The following is a 25,932-nucleotide window of genomic DNA, read 5'->3' as shown; positions in this document are numbered from 1 at the left end:
ATTTCCAGGATCTTGTGCCTTATATCCTGGGAGCAAGGTCAGCATTATTCCTACCTCATTACCTTAGAAATTAAGGACCAAAGAAGAAAGGGATAGAAATATAAATAATATAGACAATTTTTTACAAGTCTGTGCTTGTGATTTCATCAAGGTAGGGAGATCTCTTGCAAAGAAATCCAATATACCAATGAAGTCAGCAACCAGTCTGCAATTTTTAATATTTGAGAATTGTCTTGGCTTCAGGAAAACTTGGATTCAAGCCCTGCCTCTTGAACTTACTTACTGTACGACTCTGGGCAAGTCAAATGATTTCTCAATTCAAAAGGTAGATTCAATAATCTAAGTCAGCGTTTTTTAAACTATGGGCCATGACCCCATATGGGGTCTCTTAACTGAATGTGGAGGTTGCAAAAAAAATTTCATAACAGTAAAAGGTTTCTGAATGGGCAATGACCAAAAATTAATTCAAAATCAACCACGTAATGAATCCAAGGTGTTTCTGGCAGTCCTTGCCCATGTTGAAATGCACAATTTCACTACAGCTTTGGTTCTAAACACACAGCATGCACACTTTACACTGCACATGCCATGCAATGCTGATAAACACTGCCAGAAATTCCTCAGCTCAGATTCAATACTATTGAATTAAAGTATTTTTACTGTACATTCAAGAAGGTACTGTATTTTTACTGTACATTCAATGAATTTTGGCTTGGGATTAGGACAGAATTTCCAACAATTTCTGAAATGGGCCTAAACATACTTCTGCCATTTTGTATTACTTATTTATGCAAAGCAGTGTTCTAAGCATTGAGGAATATAAAACCAAAATTTCGATCAACTCTGAAAAAATGTTGAAGATGTTTTACATCCTGTAGTATCAAATATTCTACCAAGATTTAATTCTTTATGTAAAAATGAATGTGCACATCCATCTCATTAGTATGTAAATTTGCTTTTGTCTTTAATAAATAGTAAAATTATATGTATACTAGAGAATTGTTTTAAAATAAATTTCTTTATGATTTTTATCAGTAAATGTTTGATTTGCATACCTATTTCATATACCTAGATACCTGGGGTCACATAAAAATTTCTCAGGTGAAAAGGGGTATCAGGTGGAAAAAGTTTAAGAAGTCCTGCTCTGAGGTAGGTGCTGATCAGAATTAGTGGAGTGAATGTTCATATGTCAAACTCCCTAAGTGGATGAAATCACAGTTCTGTCCATTTTCTCTCTCCCATTCCATCCTCCTCGAAAAAATCCCTAGAGCTTAACACAATGCCTTTCACATAGTAAGTGAATATAATATAATAATAGATGCTTGTGAGTTGAAAAGAAATGAATTAAATTGGTTATTGAATATCACAAAACCTCAGAAACTTTGGACAGATTCTTTATAGAGGGTTTCTGGCAGAACATGTCAAATAGAGACAGTGTAGTGCAATGGTGTGATAGTAATGGCAATTAAAGATTCCCCTGTATTGGCTTGGTTTTCAAATTGATTGTGTTAAAACCCAGAGTTTGTTAATCCCACCTGTGGGATGGGCTTGTTGATGTGAAAAGAAAGTCCTGAATTGGGAGGAGCTGGTGACGTAGATTTGGAGACACAAGAGAGAGGCGGAAGATCTTTTTTGGTAGCAGCACCTCGTGGAGAGAGAGAGACTAAGAGAATTGCTGGTGGCCGCTTTGAATTGCCCTGGACTTTTGAGACCTGCCCCCTGAGCTGCCAAGGACTGAGGAGACATGGCTGTTTTGCTGGTACTTTGTCTGTCTGTTTTGATGTTATTTTGCCAGATTTGTCCACTGGTGAAAGACTGTCCTTTTGTTGAAGAAGTCCTGGAACCTGGCTGTTCGCTAAGAAGGCCTGAGACTGTCCTGCAGACAGAGAGTGAATACTGTCCACTGGTGAGGGACAGTACTGTTGTTGCAGGGGTCTGGAGACTGTCCTGCAGACAGAATGAATACTGTCCACTGGTGAGGGACAGTACTGTTGTTGCAGGGGTCTGGGAGCCTTTCTGTTGGTTCAGAAGCCCTGAAGAAGGATTTTCTTGTTGTATGTTTACAGAAATCCTGGGAGAGGGCTTTGCTAATGTGTTCAGGGGTTCTAGGGCTGTTCTACAGACAGAGGATAAATTCATGAAGGGACTGGCAATGTATCTTATGGCCTTGCTAAGCCTTGTCTCCCCAGGAACTAAGATTGCTGAGAACTTGCCTCGTGTCAAGATGAAGAAAAGACCTCCATTTGGGTATTAAGTGCTGTGTTTAAACTTGATGTAACTCTGGGGTAGATTCAATTGTGATCCAGGGGTGGGGAACTTTTGACCTTATGTTTGGAAACTAATCTCCATTTGAGAAAAGGGGCTTTGTGGTGGACTTAATTAAGGTATAGCCTAGGGGTGGAGAAGTATTTAGAACAGAGACTTTGTAATTGATTGAATGATTGGAAGATCCTGGGGTGGGGTAGTACTTGGAGATTATTTAATCACACTTAGTAAATGCTGTATTTGGAATGATGTCATGTTTTGATCTCCTCTGTTCTTGGTTTGTCACTAAATAAAATAGAGAGCACCTATACTGGTATTTTGAACCTGGGAAGTTGCCTTTGCTTGGTATTACATTACAAATGGAAACAGCAATAATTGGTAATCAGATGATCCAGATTCAAATCCTACCACGTCTACTTACTCTCTGTATGACCTTGTGTGAGTTTTTAAAGCTTTCTTTGTTTCAGTTTCCTCATCTATAAAATAAGGAGTTCAAACTAGATGCTCTCTAAGGTCTCTTTCTATTCTAAATATATATATATTATCCTATAAGAATTGTACAGAATGAAATGGATTGCCTTTTGTTGCAGAGTATACAGATGGATTGTAATCTGCACCTGGGGAAGGAATGTCTGTATTGAGGGGATCACAGATTCTCCATGAATTTTCCCAGTCCCCAGCATGTGTTAGTCTTACTTTTGTCAAAAATATGCATGCACCATGCAAACCATACACAAATGAACTCACCATGTTTCCTTCCCATCCCCTACTACAAATCCATCCATTACAATATCCCTAATTATTAATAGTATTTCTCTTCTTTCAGTCATCTTGATACATATCTGTGCAATGCCATGAGACTCTTCTTTATTCCCACATTTATATCTCATTCACCATTTCCTTTTCATTCTTACTGCTGCCATTAAAAAAACAAAACAAAACCCATTAGTAAGGTCCTATTATATGCCAGGCACCTTGTAGAGTACTTTATAAATATTATCTGTTTTTATTTTCACAACAGCTCTGAGAGTTAAGTGCTATTATTATTTCCATTTTATAAATCAGGAAACTAAGGAAGAGGTTATATGACTTGCCCAGGGATACACAGCTAGTAAGTGTCTGAGGACTGACTTGAACTCAAGTCTTCCTGACTCCAAGTCCAGGACTTTAAGATCTACTGTGCCACTTAGCTATCATATCTCTCCCTTCCTTTAAATTTCAACTATCATTACCTCAGATTGGATTTTCATTACTTCTTGCCAGTACTCCTGGAATATCTTTCTAATTAGTGTCCCTGACTCCAGCTTCTTCTGTCTTCATTCCATTCTTCATATTTCTGACAAAATAATTTCCTTATTCATAGATCTAGTTACACAATTCCTATACTCCAGTTGCTTAAAACTTTCTTCAAGATAAAAACCAAACTAAAAAACCCAACTCTTTATTTTGGCATTCAAGACTTATTGTAATATGTCTCCAATCCATATCTTTATGGAGGGAATAAACATATCGACAAGGTCATAGATATCTGAAAGAAATCATTTGGGAACAATTTCTCATCTATGGCATCAAATATAACCATCCATTTTGATATTAACATCCAGGGAAGGAGTATACATTTTCTTAGTTCTATCTGTCACTTAACTTTTCATTATTGGGCCTTAGTTTCATCATCTGTGAAAGGGGAGGTTGACTAGAACTAGATAATGTCTGAGGTCCCTTCTGGTCCTATGATTTTATGGTCCTTTGATTACTCTCCAACATTTGACAGTCATTATTTATCAAGTTGTATGTAATTACATAAACTTTCCCCCAAACACTTATGTTAATTAGTAGTGATATTTCAGTAGTAATAAATTTATTAATCTCACAACTCATACCTAGGTATGTTCCCAGATCATTGATAATTTAGCCTATCCTCTTACTTTCAGGTTGACCACACCTAAGAAACATTCCAGACAGAAGATAATTTCCTCTAGCTAAGAAAAATCTTCAGAGCAAGAAATTTTGTATTGTCTGTTTCTTAGTAGTACATTTTGTATATTATAAAATTTTATTTATTTATTATAATGTAATTCTTGCTCATTATGCTTCCATCTAAGTAAATTTCTTTTCTCCAGACCTCAACATATTGAATCAGTATCAAACCACATTATAAACAATTTCTGTCCTTTCTAAAAATTCATCACAATGGATTTTTCTTATACTTAAGAACTCCATATATATGCATACATGCACACACATACATTCTTATCTCCTTTCTTCCTTCCCTTCCCCTTTTTGACTGGGGGAAGAGTGTATAAAACCAAGTGTTCTGTTGTACTAGGTTTTCTTGACTTCTTGCTTGCTGTTCTAACTGATGACAGAATTAATCAATTTCTCTTGGCCTTAGAGATTTTGCTAGATGAAAGATTTGTAACCTTAGTGTCTTGGACTCCGGCAGTCTGGTGATGCCTATGGAACATTTCTCAGAATAATGTTTTAAAAAGATTTTAAAGGAAATCAATCAAATTGAAATAAAATTTTGTTTGCATGTTTGTTTGAGAATGAGCCTTCTTATATTACCAAGACTGAAAGTACATTGGCCACTCATAGACTCATCTCAATACTGACTGGCATAAGAGATTTAACCTGATCTAGTTTTCCAGTCCTGGGTTGGTTCACCCCTCCTTAGGCAACCTGATGACCTCTCTTATACATGACTGTGTAGAAACAATACCATGATCATTTACCTTCACATATAACATAATAATGATCTCATTGCACATTACAATCAAGGAGTTTGACTAGATGATTTCTAAGGTTCCATTTAGCCACAAGATTCTCTTGATCAAACTAAATAATATTTGGAAAACACTTAGCACAGTATTACCTACCAAACAGTAGGGACTTAATAAATGCTTATTTTCTTTCCTTCCCTTTCCCTTCCCTTCCTATTTTGAAAGATCTTCAGGTATCTTTATGTGAGTCTATTTTTTTATTGTGTATTGCAGAAGTGGACTTTTCCATGTAGTGCTGGGCATCATGACATAGTCAAGGTCATGTGCTTGTTCACTTAGTACAGTGATCTGAGTCCCTTCAAAGCCTATATTAATATTCAAGAAAAAGAACTCAATTCCTCTTGTTAATTCAGGTATTATTTTTTTTAAGTAGCCATCACAATGGAACATTTTGTTGAGCAGCCAGATAAGTATTTCAGCTGCCTTTCTCAGCGCTCACAGGAAGCTCCATATCTCACAGGATTAGCACTACATGTCTGTTCTGAGGGAACCTTATATCATTGATCAAAAATTTTAAAAATCCAGTCCTCTTAGGTTACATGGCATTAGCGCATTCAGAAACTTTCTTGATGTTCTGCTAAAGATTAAAAACAATGAGGCTGATTTGGGCCAATGTGCTCTGAGTTGCCCACACCGGATGCCAATGTTAAGGTGGCATGATGTGATTTCCTTTGTCTTTGTTATTCTATAAGGCATATTCTGGGTTATGCTGTTAATAGCACTCTTATTAGGTTGAGCAAACAGGAGTTGAAAAGTATTTCCAAACTGAATGTGTTTTGACAGGCTTTTGATCTGAATATCACTAATATAGAAGGGAAAATGGACTCTGGTGTTAGACCATTTTTGTTTTATGAAAGTACTATCCTTCACACTCATATTTTGTATAAGTTGAAGTGGCCTTGTCTGAGACTTTGAGTAGAAATTTGGGCTCATAAAGCATACACACATACAGACATACATACTTTCCTTCACTTGTTAGTATGTTTATGAAACAAAATGATTCAGTGTATTAATTGTTTTTATTACTTAAATATAAATGTATATATGATATATCTCTATCTTACTTAAATTGAGACATGAATCTAAATTATATTTGGATTACTACCCAGGTATTAATCCTGTGGGATTAGGAGTAGATGATACTGGATACACAATAAACTCTGTCAGTTAAAAAGGAACTTTTGATTCTCTAGAATGCAATCTTAAAATGGCTAGTGACTAGTTTGCACTCTTAATAAATAAACTTCAACAGGTTTAAAGGTTATGTTTGAAAAATAATCTCTAAAAGTTAACACATTTCATTTTAATACTCATATAAACTTTTCCAGATTTGTGGAGTTTAGCTCAAGTGATCATTCCATGAGCAAGCTCCCCCCTCCCCCTAGCCACACCCCAAACCAGTGACTCCTGCTACATCCTAATTCCATCAGAGGCTAGCATGCCATAAAAACAGACCTTTTGGAGGAATAATGATATTTTTCTTGCCAACCCTCATTCTGATCAAGAAGCAGCAAGAATAACAACCAAATGGACACAATGTACTCAAGTGCAAACAAGAGTAAGGGCTGGTAATGTTTTTCAGCAAAGATGAATTTTCCTCTAGTTTATTTCTTAAGATACCAGCTGTGCTGGGTTTTCATGTGCAGCATAGCTTTTCTCACCCTCGCTCCCATCACCATTCCCTAAATCCTGCCGCAGTTATATTTTAGGTTTTTTTTTTCCTCTTTCCTTATTGGTATTCTTTTCAGAGTCTACACAGCGTCTAGTGAGGAAACCCTAGGCTGAGGCCATGGAGGCCATGGGCCTTTTCCGGTTTCTGCCCTTTACTTGTGCTTGTAGCTTGGACTTATTTCATTGCTATGGACTTAAATCTCTCTACTCACTACCAATTTATGTCTTTTAATCTCAATGGGCTCTCACTACACCAAAACTATCATTCTATTCCAAATCAATCTTTTAACTACTCTACTCTTTTTTTTTAAAGCAATCTGGATTAAGTAACTTGCTCAAGGTTACACGGCCAGTTATTTCTGGGTGTGCTGGTAAGTATCTGAGCCTAGATTTGATCCTCAGGTCATCCCAACACTGGACACTGGAGCCGGTGCTCTTACTCGCTGAGCCACCTGGCCACCCCTAAGCAATTGGGGTTAAGTAACTTGCTCAAGGTTACGTGGCCAGGTGTTTCTGGGTGTGCTGGTAAGTATCTGAGCCCGGATTTGATCCAGGTCATCCCAACACTGGAGCCGGTGCTCTTACTGGCTGAGCCACCTGGCTGCCCCTAAGCAATTGGGGTTAAGTAACTTGCTCAAGGTTACACGGCCAGGTGTTTCTGGATGGGTGCTAAGTGTCTGAGCCTGGGATTCGATCCCCAGGTCATCCTGACACTGGAGCCAGTGCTCTTACTCACTGTGCTACCTTGCTCCCCATAACTACTCTACTCTTAACAATATCTATTCTAAACCTTCCTGCCTTTCCTCTAGCATCTCATGGCACTCACACTGTGTCACCACAATCATCTTTACTGAGGACTGTGAATCATACTTTACTGAAAACAATAAGGTGATTTTCTGAGAGCTCCCCTTTATTTCCTCAAGACTCAAATGAAATAGTCTATGTCAAGTACTTTACCAACCTTAATATGCCATATAAATACTAATATAACAATAATGATTGCAATAATAATTAAAATAATAGTAATTATTAGAAAAAGAGTTATTATTGTTTGCTTATAGTCACAAGGTCCAGTCTAACAAAGACTTCTTTCTCTGAGTCTTCTATTGTACTCCTGCTGACCTCAAGCAATTTATTGAGTAATGCAGGGGTATATTGGTAAATGTTTAATAATTGAGCTCCCTAGGGGAAAAAAATGTAGGTACATACACTTTTCAATTTAATCTGCATTATTAACACTTTTTAAAGTCTAGACAACAACAAAAAAATGAAGCCCTCATTTGTAAGTTGGTGATTAATGAGATATAAATGCTCTCATTGAAAATTTAATAATAATCTCTCAGAACTGGCTTTAGCACAACCCAGCTTACATCCAGATCAATTCTCTCTTCCAATCTCCCATCACCAGCTACTCTTTGGACATTTTGATAGTCATCACATCCAAAGCAAAACTCATTTCCTTTTCCCTAACACTCTTCTCTCCCTGACTTTACTATTCCCATCGAGAGTATCACCACCTTCTCAGTTACCTAGGCTCACAACCTTAGTATCATTCTCTGTTTCTCACTTACACTACCTTCACATATCCAATCTCTTCCCAAATCTTGTCATTTATTCCTTCCCAACATCTCTAGTATGTTTCCTTCTCTCTAATATAGCCACAATTCTAGTTCAGGTTCTCACTACCTCATAGGTTATTGCAATAGCTTTCTATCATTATTAGATTGCAATAGTCACCCATAGAGATGTTTCTAAAGTGTATGCTTGACAATTTTACTCTCCTGCTCAATATGGTCCAATAGCTCCCTAAATATTGGCCCCACCAAACCTCTTCAATTATAACTTCTCTTTTATTTAAAGCTCTTGATCTGATTACTTCCTACCTTCCCAATCTTCTTATAATTTTCTCCTATCCCCACACTCTGTGATGTAGCCATGCTAGTCTACTTGCTGTTCCTCACATAGGGCACATCATCTCATTGTCCCTCACACCTGGAATGACCTCTGTCTCTTAGTTTTATTCGCTTCTTTCAAGTCTTAATTTAAGTACAAAGGACAACAACCAACTAGATCCTACTTTCTTAAGGAAGCATTTCCTAGTCTTCCCAGATACTAATGCCTTCACCTCTGAAATTACCTTCCATTTACCCTGGACAAATAATATTCCTAGCTATTTTCATCCTCACCTCACACTTTAGAAAGTATATCCCTTCAGAGTATGGATTCTTTACTTCTTTGGTTCTTATTTCACTCCTGATTGTTTTCTATTCTTTCTGTTTTTATAAACCACAATGCAGAAGACAATAACTATTTTTTAATATAATTTATGTGACCAGATGTCATGCTCTGATGTCAACTCTTGTCTTGTAAACTTAGGTCATTCATTTGGAAAAAAATGAAAACACCAGTGTCCCCAGTTTCTTTAGTCCCCAACCAAGTATTTCAAACCCATGAGTAGAGTATAAGCTCCATGAGGATAGGGATTATCTGACTTTTGTATAATTTTTTTTGAAGAATTAATACAGGATAAATTAGAGGCTAGAGAAAATATTGTCAACTGGAAGTGGTTAAAAAAGGCTTCATGTGGAAGGTGTCACTCAAACATCATTTTGAAGTATAGTAGTGGTTTTAAGATATAGCAGTAAAGAGGGAGCATATTGATTAAATAATGAGGCATTCCAAGTTTTTGGCTGTATCAAACATTTCCAGATAAACCCACAAAATTGGGTAATGGTAAATGGATGTCATGAGTTTTGGCAGGCTGTCTCTCACATCTTGGATGCACACATCTTCAAGACAGAGCACCTCCCAATTAATCATGTCAGGTCAACATATGTCCACTCTCATAACCATACACAGGAAGTCACCAACCACCACTGCTATATACAGGGATTTCACAGTGATGAGACTTGAAAAACAGTTATAGGCCACAGGAAAATGTATCACCTCATAAGTAATTGTGGGTTAGGGACTTCCATCTGGGGTCCAGGTGTCTTCAAATGGGACAAAGAGGCTGTTTGGTACAGTAGAAAAAGCACTGTACTAGACATCTGGAAGATTTGAGTTTGAATCCTGTCTTTGACACTAGTTATGTGACCACGGGCAAGTCATTTAATCTGAGACTCCTCAACTGTAAAATGGGGATTGCAACACCGATAGTTCCTAACTCAAAGAGTTGTGAGGGTCAAATGGGACAATATATGTAATATATTACATTGCAGTATGTTATACAACTTTAAACTATTATAAAATCTTTCTCCTGATATATTTTTGATGGAGGTCAGGTAGAAGCTGTTCAAGGAGAAACTGCTCTATCACTACTAGGGAATAAAGATTGTACTGTGATTGCAGTAGTATAAGGCATTCCAAATGAAGAAACACCTTCTACCAATTCAGCTTGGCGCCTTCTCTGCAGTTTAAAAACCTTGAGAGGTGCATAACACACTGAGAAGTTAAGAGACTTGTCCTGGGTCACACAATCAATATGTGTCAGTGGTAGGACTTGAACCTAGGCATTTCTGGCTTCTAGATCAGTTCTCTATTTACTACTCCATGTCACCTCTATCCTGATGTTATTATTTTATATCTAATATTCTAGGTACAATTGTTCAGATGGATAAAATTAATGGTTTTTGTAAGGAAATGGGTATTGAAATGAAAACTCATTTCCAGGGAGTCACTGAGCTATCTTTGGTACAATTCTAGAAGCAGATAGGATAATAGGGATATATATATATACATATATATATATATACATATACATATACATTTATATACCTTGTCCTGTTCCCATTTGGTTTTGACTTAGAGCTTTTCATTTTATGTAATTTGGAGACTATGAATATTTGATGTAGAAACATCTGTTAAAATCATTGTTCTTAAACTTTTATCGATCAATCTTTTGTATAGGTTGTTGTGAATAATGGCTTTGTTATAATGTTCTAATTCCAATATAATTTGTTGAATTCAATCAATAAATATTTATCATGTGACTACTATGTACTAAGAATTGTTCTGGACACTGGGGTACAAAGACAAAGGTAAAAGTTATTGCCCTCAGGGAGCTTACATTCTAAGAGAAGAAAAATGCTCATATTTAGGTACATATAGAACACATACAAATCACATGCAAGGTAACCTGAGGAGGAGAGGGAGTAGCACTTAGGAGGAATATGACAGGTCTTGTGCAGAAGGTGGCATAAACTGAGTCTTAAGACTAAGTCTAAGATTAGGGATTCCAAGAGACAGAGATTGGGAGGGAGTGCATTTCAGGCATGGGAGATATATCCTTTGCAAGGAATGAAGATTAGATATAAAGTGTCATATGTAAGGATAGAAATGAATTTTTCTGGAGTGTAGAATGCTTTCCAAGGAGTAATAAGCTGAAAAGGTAGAAGAGGGCCAAGGTATGAAGGACATTAAATGTCAAACAAATTTTATTTCTGGGGCAACGACTTACTAAGTAGAAGGGTTACATGGTAAGATATCTATATTAAGAGAATGATTTTGGCAGCTATATGAAGGTTGGACAGGAGAGAGGAGGAACTTAAGGCAGATTGACCAATGAGAAAGCTATTGGGATAGTCTAGTTGAGAGACTGATTTATTGATTAATACTGCTGACTTTTTAGCAGCAGAAATGGTTTATAGGTAACAGGCTACAGCTAAAGAGCTTGTGAATGACTGCATATACCCTGCAATAACTATTCTCATATCTGCAGGAGATCTGACTCTCATATCTGAAATGAGTTGAGTTATGATGCTTATGAAATCTAGTGAAGAGGTCTTTTCTTTTGCATATTAGTTAATCTTAATTTAGGAGCTTGAAACTCATCTAATTAAAAATTCTTATACTTTAGATGAGTAATCTGAGACATTGAGAAATTAAGTGATTTGTCCAAGATCATGTTTGTGCATGTATGGTTCTGTATCTAATATCATATTTATCTAATGATTATCTATAATTAATAATAATCTATGCAACTAATAATAATCTAATGATTAATAATACTGAAGAAGAAATATAATTCTTTTTTTCTTATATGACTTTGCTTTTAATTGAGAATTAAAGAACTTAGTGATTGCTTTGTTTTATCTTCATATTAATTCAAGAGCTATTAAGTGCCTACTGTAAATTCAGAAATGAATAAAAAGCACAAGTCCCTCAAGAGAACTTATATTTTATAATATGTACACACTTGCATATATTGAACAAAGCAAGGCATTAAGTTTTAGAAGGAAATGTACAAACAGGAGAAATGACATCTTTAACTCAAAGGTTAATCTAATAGAAGCTGAAAAACATACTTTAATAGTGGTTTGATATTTTTGTTTTGCTCTTTTCTCTTTACCAGAGCAACAGTACACATTGAGGTGAATGATGTGAATGAGTATGCCCCTATATTTAAAGAAAAATCCTAAAAAGCTACCGTTATTGAGGGGAAGAAATATGACAACATTTTAAAAGTGGAAGCAGTTGATGCTGACTGTTCCCCTCAGTTCAACCAGATCTACAGCTATGAAACTGCAACACCAGATGTGCCATTCGTTATTGACAAGGATGGTAAGGAAAACAAACTGAAATCAGTTTTCTTAGTAGGAGCTGCACTTTCTTGGCAGATAGTTCACTTCTGAGTTGTCCGGTTTCAAAGAAATCTTCAGATTGGGCAGTTTTGTAAAATGTTGGCGTTGATCACAACTTGGGAACTCAATCCATAATCTTTACATTTTATTCCAAATTTTAGCCCCAGTCTTCTTCCATTTATTCTTTGAAATCTGGAATTCTTCTATTCTCTCACAAATGCCTCTTTTTTTCTTCCTTAGCTTCTCATGCTTCTCTTGCTTCTTGTATCTGAATGTCAAATTTTCTATTCAACTCTGGTTTTTTTTCAGTAAGAATGCTTGAAAGTCCTCAATTCCACTGAATGACCATATTTTCCCCTGAAACATGATACTCAGTTTTGCTGGGTAGGTGACTCTTGCTTTTAATCCCAGCTCCTTGGACCTCTGGAATATCATATTCCAAGCCCTTTGATCCCTGTGTAGAAGCTGCCAGATCCTGGGTTGTCCTCATTGTGTTTCCACAATATTCAAATTGTTTCTTCCTGGCTGTTTGTAATATTCTCTCTCTAATCTGGGAATTCCAGAACCTGGCTATAATATTCCTTGGAGTTTTCTTTTTGGGATCTTTTTCAGGAGGTGATAGGTGGATTCTTTCAACCTCTATTTTGCCCTCTGGTTCTAAAACATCAAGGCAGTTTTCTTTAAGAACTTCCTGGAGGATGATTTCTAGGTTCTTACTTTGATCATGGCTTTCAGGTAGTCCAATAATTTTTTTTTTAAGCAATTGGGGTTAAGTAACTTGCTCAAGGTTACACGGCCAGTTATTTCTAGGTGTGGTGCTAAGCATCTGAGCCCTGGATTCGATCCCAGGTCATCCCGACACTGGAGCTGGTGCTCTAGCTCACTGAGCCACCTGGCCTCCCCTAAGCAATTAAGTAACTTGCTCAAGGTTACACGGCCAGATGTTTCTGGGTGGGTAAGTGTCTGAGCCCGGATTCGACCCCCAGGTCATCCCGACACTGGGGCCAGTGCTCTTACTCACTGTGCTGCCTGGCTGCCCTAGTCCAATAATTTTAAATGATCTCTCTTGGATCTATTTTCCAGGTCAGTGGTTTGTCCCATGAGATATTTCACACTGCCTTCTATTCTTTCATTTGTTTGGATCTGTTTAATAGCATCTTGATTTCTCATAAAGTCATTAGCTTCCATTTGCTCCAATCTAATTCTAAAGCAATGATTCTCCTCAGTGAGCTGTTGAGATTATTTTTCCATCTGGCAAATTTGGCTTTTTAAGGCATTCTTCTCCTCATTGTCTTTTTGAGCCTCTTTTGCCATTTGAGTTAGTCTATTTTTTAAGGTGTTATTTTCCTCAGTCAGGCTGTTGACCTTCATTTCATAATTTTCTTGCATTGTTCTCATTTCTCTTCCAAATTTTTCCTCCATTTCTCTTATCTGCTTCTTAAGGTCCTCTATGGCCTGTAACCAGCTCGTATTTTCCTTTGAAGCCTTTGGTGCAGGAGTTCTGACTTCACTGTCTTCCTCCTGTTCCATGCTTTGCTCTTTTTTGTCCCCAAAATAGAAGTGTAATGTTGGAATCTTCTGTCTTCTTTGTTTCCTTTGCCTGGTCATGTTGCCCATCAGTCACTTGATCCCTGGGCTTTTTGCCACAGTAGGACTCTGCCACCGGACAGGGGAGCTTTCGTCCCAGATGCTGGGGTTTTCTCAGCTGCCAGGGGTATTAGATGGGTGCCCTCTCTGAGGTCTCCACATGCCCTGGCAATCTGGACATACACCCCAGGACCTCCACCCTAGACTGCAATCCAGATCCAAGCAGGTTAAAGCAAGAGCCATTACTCCTCATACTGGTGCTTGGTCCCCCTACACTCTGCAGGCCAGGAGCTGAAGCTGCTAAATGGAGCTGTCTGTGCTGGCTTCTTGCCCCAGGGACAAAAGCCATGCACTCCCACTTACTGGGTCCCAAAGTCCAGACTGCCCTGACCTCTCACTTTGTCCTTTGCATCTATGTGTTGACAAATCTGGAAACAGCCACAGCTGCTGCTGATCTGGGGTCCCTCAGGTCGGCAGCTGGTCAGGCCTGCCCTCAGGCTAAAGCCTCGGAGTGGAGCTGAGCTTGGCTCCCAGAGCACTGCGTTGGCCAATTCCTGCCTGCCTGCTGGGCTGTCCTCAGCAGGAGGTTAGCTTCTCTGTGTCATTTTGTGGGTTCTGTAGCTCAAAGTTTGTTTAGAGTCCCCTTTTACATGGATTGGGGAAGGTGCAGAAATATAACTCTTATAGATAGATTGGGGAGCAGAGGGTGCATTTGTAGAATAAGGATTTGTCCTGGATTACTTTTCAAAGGATAGCAGGCTTCTGGTGTATTAGTTCTTGCCACTTGATTATGTCTTTCTTAACATCTGGTAGAAGTGAAATTTTTGCAACCTATTTCTGTCATACTTCTGTCATTTCATTACAAAATTTTTTTACTGATGAATAAGCCTAGGCACCATTAAAATCTCTTTTCTATAGTTTTTGGAAGCAATGTCCTGATCCTGAATAGCTATCATAAATCCCTCTATTTCTGTAAACAAATCCTCATCACTCAACCATTTGTTTAGTGCCTCTTTGTTGACATTTTATTATTTGAATTATGTGGATTTTGCCCATGGAGTCTTTTGATTCCCCCAACAGATCTCCATTTCATAAGCTCCTTCCGAAGATAAATCACTTTTGTTTCCATTCAGCAAATTCTGTGGTCAGCCTTTATTGCTTTGTAGAATGAGGTCTTTGTAGAATCGTTACAAAAGTATTATTGTACATTTTTTACCTGTTTGTCATAATAATAATAATAAAAATAAATTGCATTTATATAATGCCTTAAGGTTTGCTGATTGCTTTACAAATTATTCCATTTAACCCCTACGTCAATCCTGTGAGATAGTTGCTTTTATTATCCCCATTTTTTTTTTGCTTTTTTGGAGGGTGAGGATAGGGCAATTGGAGTTAAGTGACTTGCCCAAGGTCACACGACTAGTAAATGTTAAGTGCTGAGGACGGATTTGAACTCAGGTCCTCCTGACTCCAGGGTCAGTGCTCTATTCACTGCACCACCTAGCCTCCCCTATTATCTCCATTTTAAATGTCAGGTTTTTCTCTGGAAATCTTCCATGTCACCCATTTTATCATGCCAAAAATTTATGTTAAGGCTACTATTGTAGTAAAGCATTGCTTGCTCTCAGTCTCTTCTGTTAAACTTTGACATCAGGATGCCAGTCAATTTTTTAACATGCAATCTAAGCTTTCTCCTGGATGGTCTCATGAACTATGCAACTTGCCTTGAGAAAGGTTTTTGTAGGCAGTGTGATACAATGGAAAGAATACAGGCTTTAAATTCAGAGGAACTTGGTTCAAAACCTGCCTTAATTTGTTTCATGGTGACTTATCACAAGTTCATAGGGTTATATCATTAGAACTAGAAGAGACTTCTGGGTCTCTTCACCATCTGTACAATATTCAAAATGCAAAACTGAGTTTCTCAACTATTTTTGTGTCATGGACTCCTTTTGCATTTGGGTGAAAATTATGGATGTCTTCTCAGAATCATATTCATAAAGGCATAAAATGATAGCAATTGTTAATATTTCTATATAGTACCTTAAGACTTTAAAAGTATTTGATATTTTATTTCATTTGATCTCCAAAAACAACCTTGGGAGGTGGGTGCTATTTTTATCTCCATTTTATAGATGAGGAAATTGAATCAAACAGAGATCTTTTGGACTCCAGCTCCAATATTTTATATATATTAATATATATATATATAGGTATATATGTGTGTGTGTATTTATATGTATGTGTATATATATATATATATATATATATATATATATAATTTTCCTTTTCTTTTGAAGTTTTACATAGTTTATTTATGCTCTGGTGAAAAATTACCTTCACAGATATATATAATCCATAGTGCCTTTTATTCCTTCTTTTTGCCAGCACAAACATTTGCCTTTGCAGTACCCCTGACTTTCTTCATTCTGCTCTTGCACTCCTTTCACAGCTTTCTTTTTTTTTTTTGGAGGGGGTAGGGAAGGGCAATTGGGGCTAAGTGACTTCCCCAAGGTCACACGGCTAGTAAGTCTTAAGTGTCTGAGGTCAGATTTGAACTTAGGTCCTCCTGACTCCAGGGCCAGTGCTCTATTCACTGTGCCACCACTGCCCCTTTTCACTGCTTTCTTGATGTCTTTTTCTTTTCATACAGGCCATGCCTTGCAAGTCTGTGCTTTGGTTCATTTTTCTTTGCATAGTCAAGGGAATCATGCCAAAGCCTGTTGTTTTGCCACCACCAAAATGGGTTCTGAATCCAAAGACAAAAATGACATCTGGAGTTGTCTTGTACATCTTGGCCAGTTTTTCTAGAATTTCAGTCTTGGGCATTGTGGCCTTTCCAGGATGAAGGACATCTATAACCATCTGTTCATGCTGAAGAAGTCTGTTTGTCATGAACTTCCTGTTCTGATGGTTATAGTGTCATTCATAGTGGCGGTTGTCTCCTTGAGCGGCAGGAGAGGGCTGTAATTTTCCTTTTAAAAAAATATATATATATTTAATTAGGAAAACACCTATGTTGAAATAAAAATTAAAATATTAAAAATCCAAAGAAGTTCTCTTTTGGAAACTCTGACCTAAAGTTAAGATAGGTTGGTTTTAAAAGGTAATAAATGACTCTGCCTTTCCTATTCTTGAGATAAAATTCTTAATAAAAACAATACCTATTAGTAGAAAATTTTTCAAGATGGGATATTAGCCTGTCCATTACAGAGCATATTCTGATATTTTAAAATTTTTCTTTGCAAAAATAAACCCCCAAACAACTTATATACTTATTCAGCATGTTAAGCTTGGTAAACAACAAAAGAATGTTTAAATTTAGGTATTCTCCTCTTATGTATTTGGATAGATTTAGTAAGGGAAAAACTCACCCAAGATTCAGAGGTGATATTAAAGGTTGGAGACCTACTTTGAAAGAAATACTGAGCAAAGGATTTGCTTATATTTTACCTAGGATTCAAAGAATAGAAGGCCATTAGATACCATTTGTACTCATGGACTCTCCCCAGCCAGCATAACACTCTGTCAAGATTCAAATGTAACACCATTCCTCAAAATTTGTAGGGTCTAACACCTAGAATGCTCATGGCTGGAGAGGGATACCTGGCAGAGACACAATTGTTTATTTGAGGCACCAAGCCTTTTATTCAGGGTTTGGCATTTCTGATTCAGTCACATCCTGTTACAAATGGTGCAATAACAGTGGGGCTTCTAAAGTGTTGTTCTGAAATTGAATGCTGAATAAATACTTCACCTCCAAATCAGACCCAGCAGTGAAAAATGAGCATGTGTATTTGTGGGAATTTGCCCAGATGACTACTTAGGGAATAAACTGGAAGACAAGACTATCTTAATTATCCAGCTTATGGTGCCCAGGATAGCTTGATGTGTGTTCTCAACATCATTGCTTCTGAACAGTGAAATATCTGGCATATGTCTGATTGGTACCATTTCAATATGCTTGCCAGGATTGCTGTTTTGGATGGCATTCAGTCCAGCAGTTTTGTAGGAGAAGTCCTCTTCCTACGTCTTCAAGTAAGTCTTCTCATCAAAAGAAGTCTCCTATAATGCAAATAATTTGGTCATACTGAGCACAAGTTGAAGTCATTGTAACTGTGCTGCTTAGATCTCTTGTAGAAAATGACTCAGGTTAGCAACTGTTTCAGTCTGCTTTTCAATAACAATAATAATGCCATTTACTAAAATGTTATTGCTTAAAATTTCATTATGTTTTATGTGATGATGGATTTAAAACAAAAATATTGCTCTTCTGTTTAGAAAAATGTGGTCTCCGTTTTCATGTTATTCTAACCATTATATCATGGATATTTCCATATATGTTTTATAAACAGACATTGAATGCCTTCCTCACTCTTATGACTCCTTCTGGACATATAAATTACTCTACCTTTCTTATTCTTGGGATACAATTAAGACTACATGTCCAGGACACTATATACAGCATATATCAGCACTACTGCAAGAATTTTCTTTGCAAGGTATTCAATACAATGGCACATCTTGGATGCTTATGTAGTGGCCTGTTTCCTTAGAAATACTTTAGCAATATTGTTTTGGATCAAGAAGACCCTTATCATCAGATCCATGATTGTTAGTTTTGGAATGGAGAAAAAAATGAAAATATTTCGCCGTCTCAGTCTTATTTGTTGTTTCTAGGCAGAAGTGCACTATTTCCAGAAAAGGCCAAGAATCTAATCAAAACCACCAATCATAAATTGTTTCCTTGGCATCCAGTCACTTCTTTGCAGGAGTAAAGCATAATAAATAAGAAAACAATTGATAGATGAATGATTATACCATGAGTTTGAGTGAGACTGAATTTTGGACATAGACAAAAATGAACATCTGCCATTTCTTTTTTTTTTTTTTTTTGCCTGTAGCTGTCAGCTCATGGCTCTCTATTATTAGGGTGAACTAAGGCAGGTATTTCTTCTAATGCTTAGAGCTGCTATGGTAAACATATTCATAAATGTGTGACCAGAGGCAGAGAACTTCTATCAGTGTACTCTGAAAATGAGGAAGCAAGCCACAGGTTTCACTAGATTCTTTAAACTTAAGGAGGGTGAACAGATAGGGCAATGGCCATGCCTACAGGGCTGTTTGCTTTACACAACGGTGGCTTTGGGCTTGTCTGCACACCGAACAACAACAGCTCCATGGCATAGTGTCAGTGCCCATTCCTTACTTATTACCAATAATATATCACTGGAAAATAAACAGAAAGATAAATGATGGGACAGATGTCTAATGAGGCGAAGGTTAAGGAGTGTTAAATTGTGTTGGACACCGTTCGACTTGCTGGTGTTAAATTATGCTGTGTGCTCAGAGCTCTCTCCCCATGAAAGGTCAACACACTGGGTATGTTCTCAGGCGATTTATGAAATTTAAGAATGGCCTGCATGCCTATCTCTCCAGGAGGTGAGCTGCTTGCAGCCCTGTCAACAGCAGCCCAGTAATAAACCAAATTGAACATCAGTCAAAACAATCTATCTTTCTTGCTTGCCCCATTGCACTCAGGCATGATATGGAATATTGTTAGGTGACATATTCCTATAACTACTCAGAGGCTTGCACAGACTGTACAAACCAGACCCCCCGAGTAGAGTGGGGGGTTAGGGGAAAAAAAAAAGCTTGGTGGGCCTTGACTTTCACATGTGCTAAGGACCAAAGGTAAGGTAGTACTCATGGTTTCCATAGGCAACTTGTTGAATTCATAATTGCACTGTAGGATTCCAAGACAAAACTCTTGGTGTTGAGTCTATTGTGGGACTACAGCTGTCCCATTGCTGTCTGTTGATTATACAAACTGAAATGTAACTAGTGCTTTATCGCTTGCAAAATTCTTTGCACATATGATTTTTATCCCATTTACACAGATGAGGAAACTTAAGCCCAAAGAGGTGAGACATTGTAGAAATAGCACTGGCTTTAAAATCCAAGGAACTGAGTTCAAATTTCACCTCTTTCACTCAATTGTAGCACTGTTTAAGTCACTTCTCTAGCTGCAATCTCCATGTTTATATAACGTGGGGTTTTCTTTCCATGAAAATATTTCTATAGAGACACAGTGTTCTGCCCCTTTACTCTCCCCTCCAAATCCTTCAGTAACATCAGTCAACAAACATTTATTAGCAACTCTTATGTGTGAGTCCTTCCCTCTCATACAAAGACAATAAAGGAACTAGTCTCTCAAATAGCTTATGTACTATCAGGAGAAATACCAAATACACATGTAAGAGTATATGATGAATTAATTAGTTGAAAAGTATTTATTAAGCACTTACATAAAGACACTTTCTCCCAGCCCCCACTAGATTATAAGCTTCCTGAGAACAGTAAGGCAACAAGCATGTATGACCCAGGCCTTGCCCTCAAGGATCTCATATTCTATTAGGAGAGACAATATGTACACTTATAAAAATATAACCGATCAATTATCAAGCATTTATTAAGCACCTACATAATGACATTTTCCCCTTTCACACTGGGTTTTCAACTTTTTGAGGATACTCAGGAAAGAAAATTATAGTGGCATCATAACTGATTAATGTCCTGTGACAATGACAGGAGAATATTCTTTTTGTATTTACCAACTGAGTAAACCTGTATCTCACTAAGGTTCAGAGAAGTAGGCTCTCCATTGAAAGGACAAAATCAACATATACATATATGCAGTAGGTAGCATAGGTGGGTGTGGGGGTCAGTCTATATCCTAAATCTTACTATGAGATTCCAGTAAGTTTCACTCATATGACCATACCCTGTAGAATTTCACAGAAATAAGACACCAGAAAGAATTAGGTACTTCAGGATGGAAAGCAAGTTTGAACAATAGCAGAGCCCCTTATCACAAGGGCCTGATAGTTTCACATACAATAAAGCTATAACTTCCAGACATCAGAAAAGGCAAGGGAGGGATGAAGAACAATTACTTGTGAAATTAAAAAGTTAAATTTGAAAATAAAATCTTATTTTTTAAATTTAAAAATTTTAAATTTACAATAAATTTTAAAATAAAAAAATTTGATTAAAAATTAAAAAAATAATAATTAAAACACTACCTTAGCATTTTTTTTAAAGCAATTGGGGTTAAGTAACTTGCTCAAGGTTACATGGCCAGTTATTTCTGGGTGTGGTGCTGAGTATCTGAGCCCAGATTTGATCCCCAGGTCATCCCGACACTGGAGCTGGTGCTCTTACTTGCTGTGCTACCTGGCTGCCCCTACCTTAGCTTTTTAAAAGCCTCTGGTGGAGTATTTCATTTGAAACCAAAGGAAGAAAGAAGCAAAATAAAATGAGAGATATACCTCTTTTTGAAGAGTCTTAATGTTTTTGTGTATTTGTAGAGAGAGTAGATGGACAGAGTTCTGCAACCCTGGAAGTCAGGTAGAAGTGAGTTTGAATCTGGCCTCAGACACTTATTGTTTTGTGTCCTGAAGAAGTCACTTAATTTCTCTCAGCCTCAGCTTCCTTGTATGTAAAAGGAGTTCAGGAGATAATAATAATATCTTGACAGGTTGTTTTGAGGATCAAAAGAGATTAACATATAAAGCATTTCATAAACCTTAAAGCACTATATATATATATATATATATATATATATACATATAAGTTCTAGCTATGATGATGATGTTGATGATGATGCCAAGTCCTGATTTCTACCACATTTAGAAGACCTGTGAACAGATTATTGTATTCCTGTGGAAAAGAAGGAATGAGATAATAACATATTGGTTATTTCTATAGTATTATGTTAACAGTGATCTCTAACTGAAAGTGATCAGGGGACAATTTAAAAATTGTCAGATTTTAAAATCTGTCAGTCAAAAACTCTTTAAAGGTAGGCTTCTCAGAAAGATAAGATAGAGGTCCACATCAGCCTCTAAAAAAGTGATTGATTTGTCTATTTACCTTGCAGCCTCACATGTTCAAAAGACCCTTCAGCTCCACTGGATGCAATGAGGTTACTTCTATATCTCAAGTGCTATTTACCATCAAGTGCACTGTGTGTTCCTCTGACTTTTCCTGCCAAATAGGAGATAATGCATCATTTAAAACAAACTGACATGTAGGAGGATTTATATTCTGATGGCCACCAAGAGAGAATCTTGCTAAGATCAGAGGTCAAATACTTATGTCAGGAACACTTTATTCAGTAGCAATAAAAAAAATTGACCAGGCATCAGTAAAGCCCTGTGGGGGCCTAGACTAGAGCTATGGATATTCTTAGAGTTTCCTAAGTACACAAAGACTATGCATTTTGGTTTTCATTTGGGCTATGAGGGTTCCCCTCCCTACTTCCTCCATTCCTTCCCTGCCACCCTTTAATAAGGGGAAAAAAATAGCTGTCATTGTTTAAATCAAAATAAATTAGACCTGGGATCCTGGGGGTAAAAAAAGGGCAAGTCTTTTTGGACCAAAAAAATTAAATAAATAAATACCATATTAGAGTCAGTCAGCAGATCGGAAATGTCTTTCATTTTGGGGTTATAAATCCTTTCTAGGCATTAATAAGTTGCTATGGTACAGGGTATGTTGCTGGTGTTGGGGGTGTTGCTTCTTGAAGGGGCTGGAAGCAATTCTGGGTTCTGCTCTGAGTGTGAAATGAAATCAGGGAATTGGGGTATTGGGTGGAGGGGTTGTTGTTTTGGGTTTGAGGTAAGAAAAAAATCCTGAAATGAACCCACCAAAATCTTAACTATTTCATTTTTATTTTTTGAGAAGGGAGGGTTTGATTTTTCCTTGGCCAAGTTGGCTAAGTTGTTTAGGCTTTTTATCCAACTTGCAAATGTTACTTACCCACTTATTTAGTTTGTGGTAAAATGGGATGGGGGTTGGGGGGATGGGTGGGCTGTGATTTGTTTCTTTTAGCTGAGTTCCCTCCTCCTGATCTCCACACCTCTGTCTTTCCTCTGCAACTCACCCTCTCCCTCTCTGTCTCTCTCTCTCTCTGTCTCTCTCTCTGCCTCTCTCTCTCTCTTTCTGTCTCTCTCTCCCCCGCCCTCCCTGTCTCTGTCTCTCACACAGTCTGGAGCACACACACACACACACACACACACACACACACACTCACACACATGAAATGAGACCTCTGGGAAGAATTATTTTGAATTAAGGCAAGGATTCATCATTAGAGCAGTACAGAGTCAGGGTCCCAAGAAGAAGTTAGAAAAAATTTGAGTTCACTACAACACCTTTTCTCAGCCCATTCCTGAGTCACATATATGATCATCACTTCAGATAATACATTTTCCTCAGCAGTTCATTAGTACTTAGTACTTACAACAAATAAAACCAAGCACCAAGTATACATGCTTTTTTGGCAGTATCTGTGATTTCATTGTTTTGGAGAACATACAGTGGTAACTCTCTCCACTCACGCAGACCAGCAACTCTTCTGCAATTTATATTCTTAGATAGAGGCATAGGCTATTAAGAGGTTAAGTGACTTATCCAAGTTCACACAGTTAGTCAGAGGCAAAACTTTGGATCAAAGATTTGGAACTTCGAAGTGCTTCATCAATCATTTAGTCCAAATAAAATATCTGTTTCATTTTGTCGAAAAACTGGGATTAAGAGGGATTAAACTTGTATTTCAGTTTTGTTTTAAAAATCTGTTTTCAAATAATATTTATAAAGTCCTAGTACAGAGTTTAGCACTTAATAAACAGGTGCTTAATAAATGTTTGTTCCCTTCCTCTTCTCCCTTTTTCTCTTTGTGGGATTTTCTTTCCCCTTACCTTCTTTTTAAGCTATCTCAGCAACCCCAAGTTGTATCTTTACACTAAAAATCTAATGGAATCAATTTGATTTTCTCGTATCTAGAAACCTGGTCTTAGAGTCTTGGAAAAATGGATTTTGTCAAGATTGTCTATTCCTAGATGAGCAGTTATCAAGATTGTAACAGGCACAAAGTAGCCCATTGTCATGTAGGAACTTGGTTAGCCTTGACACTATGAAAGATACCTTAAAGGAATGAAAGAATATGGGGATTGTGATATAAATGGAAAGTATCCTGGGATGGCACTTCATTCAATTACAGAAGCAATTTCCACTGAGCAAAGGCAAGACTGTTATGTAAGGTCAAAATTCTGGTGCACAATAAAGTCCATAGGGAAGATCCAGAGACGTGGACATAAAGGAATCATAGATTTTAATTTAGAAGGAACCTCAGAGGTCATCCAACCTATAATCCCCACATTTTACATAGAATGAAATGATGGCCCAGAGAACTTAAGTGACTTGCCCAAGCTCATACATTCAGTAAGTAACAGAGGTAGGATTTGTACCCATGTTTTCTGACTCAAGAGTTTGTACTCTTTCCTCTGAATCAAGCTGCCTGCCTCCCTTTGTGAGGTTCTCAGGAATGTGGTGAGAATTAAACGATATCATATAAGTCTATTGCAAACTTAAAAGTGAATTTGAGACTAGAGAGGGCCAATATCTTTGGAGTCCAAGAATGTGGAACAAAATTCTTCTCTGTAACATGCCTAATGCAAAGCAGTTGTAAAAGAATGGACCAAAAGAAAATAATTTGCTTTGGCTAGTACTAGATAGATTTTTCCCCTTTGTTTTATCTTATAGTTAGATTTTGACTTTGTCAGAGCTATAATATAGTTGTACATGAAGCAATATGGTGAAGTGGACATGGTAAGGTATCATTTAACACATCAAATGCCTGTGTTGTGCTCCCCGTGGCCACTCAATAAATACTTACCAACTGACTAAGGCAAAAATTTAAAGTAAATAGAGTTTTTCATTAAATTTTCTTAAGCTTCAATGAACATAAAAATGGAGACTTTTCACTTAATGTTTAAGGGGAAATAAAGTTGAAACATTTATGGTTTCATTTGAGAGTATAATCAAATGTTCAGTCTTTCATAGATTATTTCCCACCTGCCCAAAATTAAAATTGAGTTTGTATGATATTGGTCTCTCTCATGCAAACACTTTCATAAATCTCATAATATTTTTTTCAGCAGATTTTTAACATTCTTTTCAGATTCTATTCTATGAGGTCCTAGAGGTACAGAAGACTAGTAGAAGGGGTTTGCAAGGTGAGAGATGTGAGTTTTAGTCCAAGTTCTACCTGTGTGACCCTAGGAAAATAAGTTATTTTACTTCCCCAAACCTTTTACCCTGTTTTTAGAATTATGAGGTTAAATTACATGAATTTTCAGGTAATTTTCTGCTCTAATACTATATGATATTATGATCTATTATAATGCTTTTTATTTTGAATCCATGTTTACAATTGCATTCTCACATTCTGTAATGTTAAGGGAATAGATCTTCTACACACATTAATAAGCCTCACCTGGAGTCCATTAAGGGAAGCTTTATTAGGGGGTGCTTGTTTGTGGGAGGAAGGCTCACACCTTTTGCTAATTTCTAATTAAGCACTCCTCACCAGGGTTGTGATGCCCTCTGATGCTGAGAAGTATATATTTACTCTGAGGTTAGCATTTTGCTGTGAGGCTCACTCATTGGAAGAGTGTTCATTTGATTTAGCCAGATGAGACTCTGGGTAGCTGTTAAGGATCCCCTTGACTTTGAAACCCAGATGTTGGTGCTTCTCTATCTGGTAACTATGTATGTATTGTGCTGGTCAGACAGTTGAATGTGTCTGTTGATCTGTGCTATTTCTCAGACAGTTAGAAGCCCTGTCTATTGATCTGTGCTATTTTCTCTGCTTGTAATTTCTGTTTGTATTTTGCCTGAAATTTAGGGTGCTGACTTTTCCCCTGAACTAAGTGCACGATATATATATATATATATATATATATATATATATATGTGTGTGTGTGTGTGTGTGTGTGTGTGTGTGTGTGTGTGTGTGTGTAATTAATGTAAGATTGTTGACCCCTTTAAAGTTGCTTTCCTGTAGAAAAGAAACTATGTGCTAGCAACCATCCTGGGTATGCCAGTGTGGTTGCCACTACACATTCCTGGAAAAGGACAATGATAGAAAAATCTTAACTGGAAGAGGTGTTTCTCTCTCTCTCTCTCTCTCTCTCTCTCTC

Source organism: Petaurus breviceps, unplaced genomic scaffold (genome assembly GCF_028583685.1).
Source record: "Petaurus breviceps papuanus isolate PSGF00001 unplaced genomic scaffold, PetGlider_PUasm1.0 90977, whole genome shotgun sequence".
In the NCBI taxonomy this organism is placed as follows: domain Eukaryota; kingdom Metazoa; phylum Chordata; class Mammalia; order Diprotodontia; family Petauridae; genus Petaurus; species Petaurus breviceps.
The sequence above is the reverse complement of the archived record's forward strand: the minus strand, read 5'-3'. Positions refer to the sequence as shown.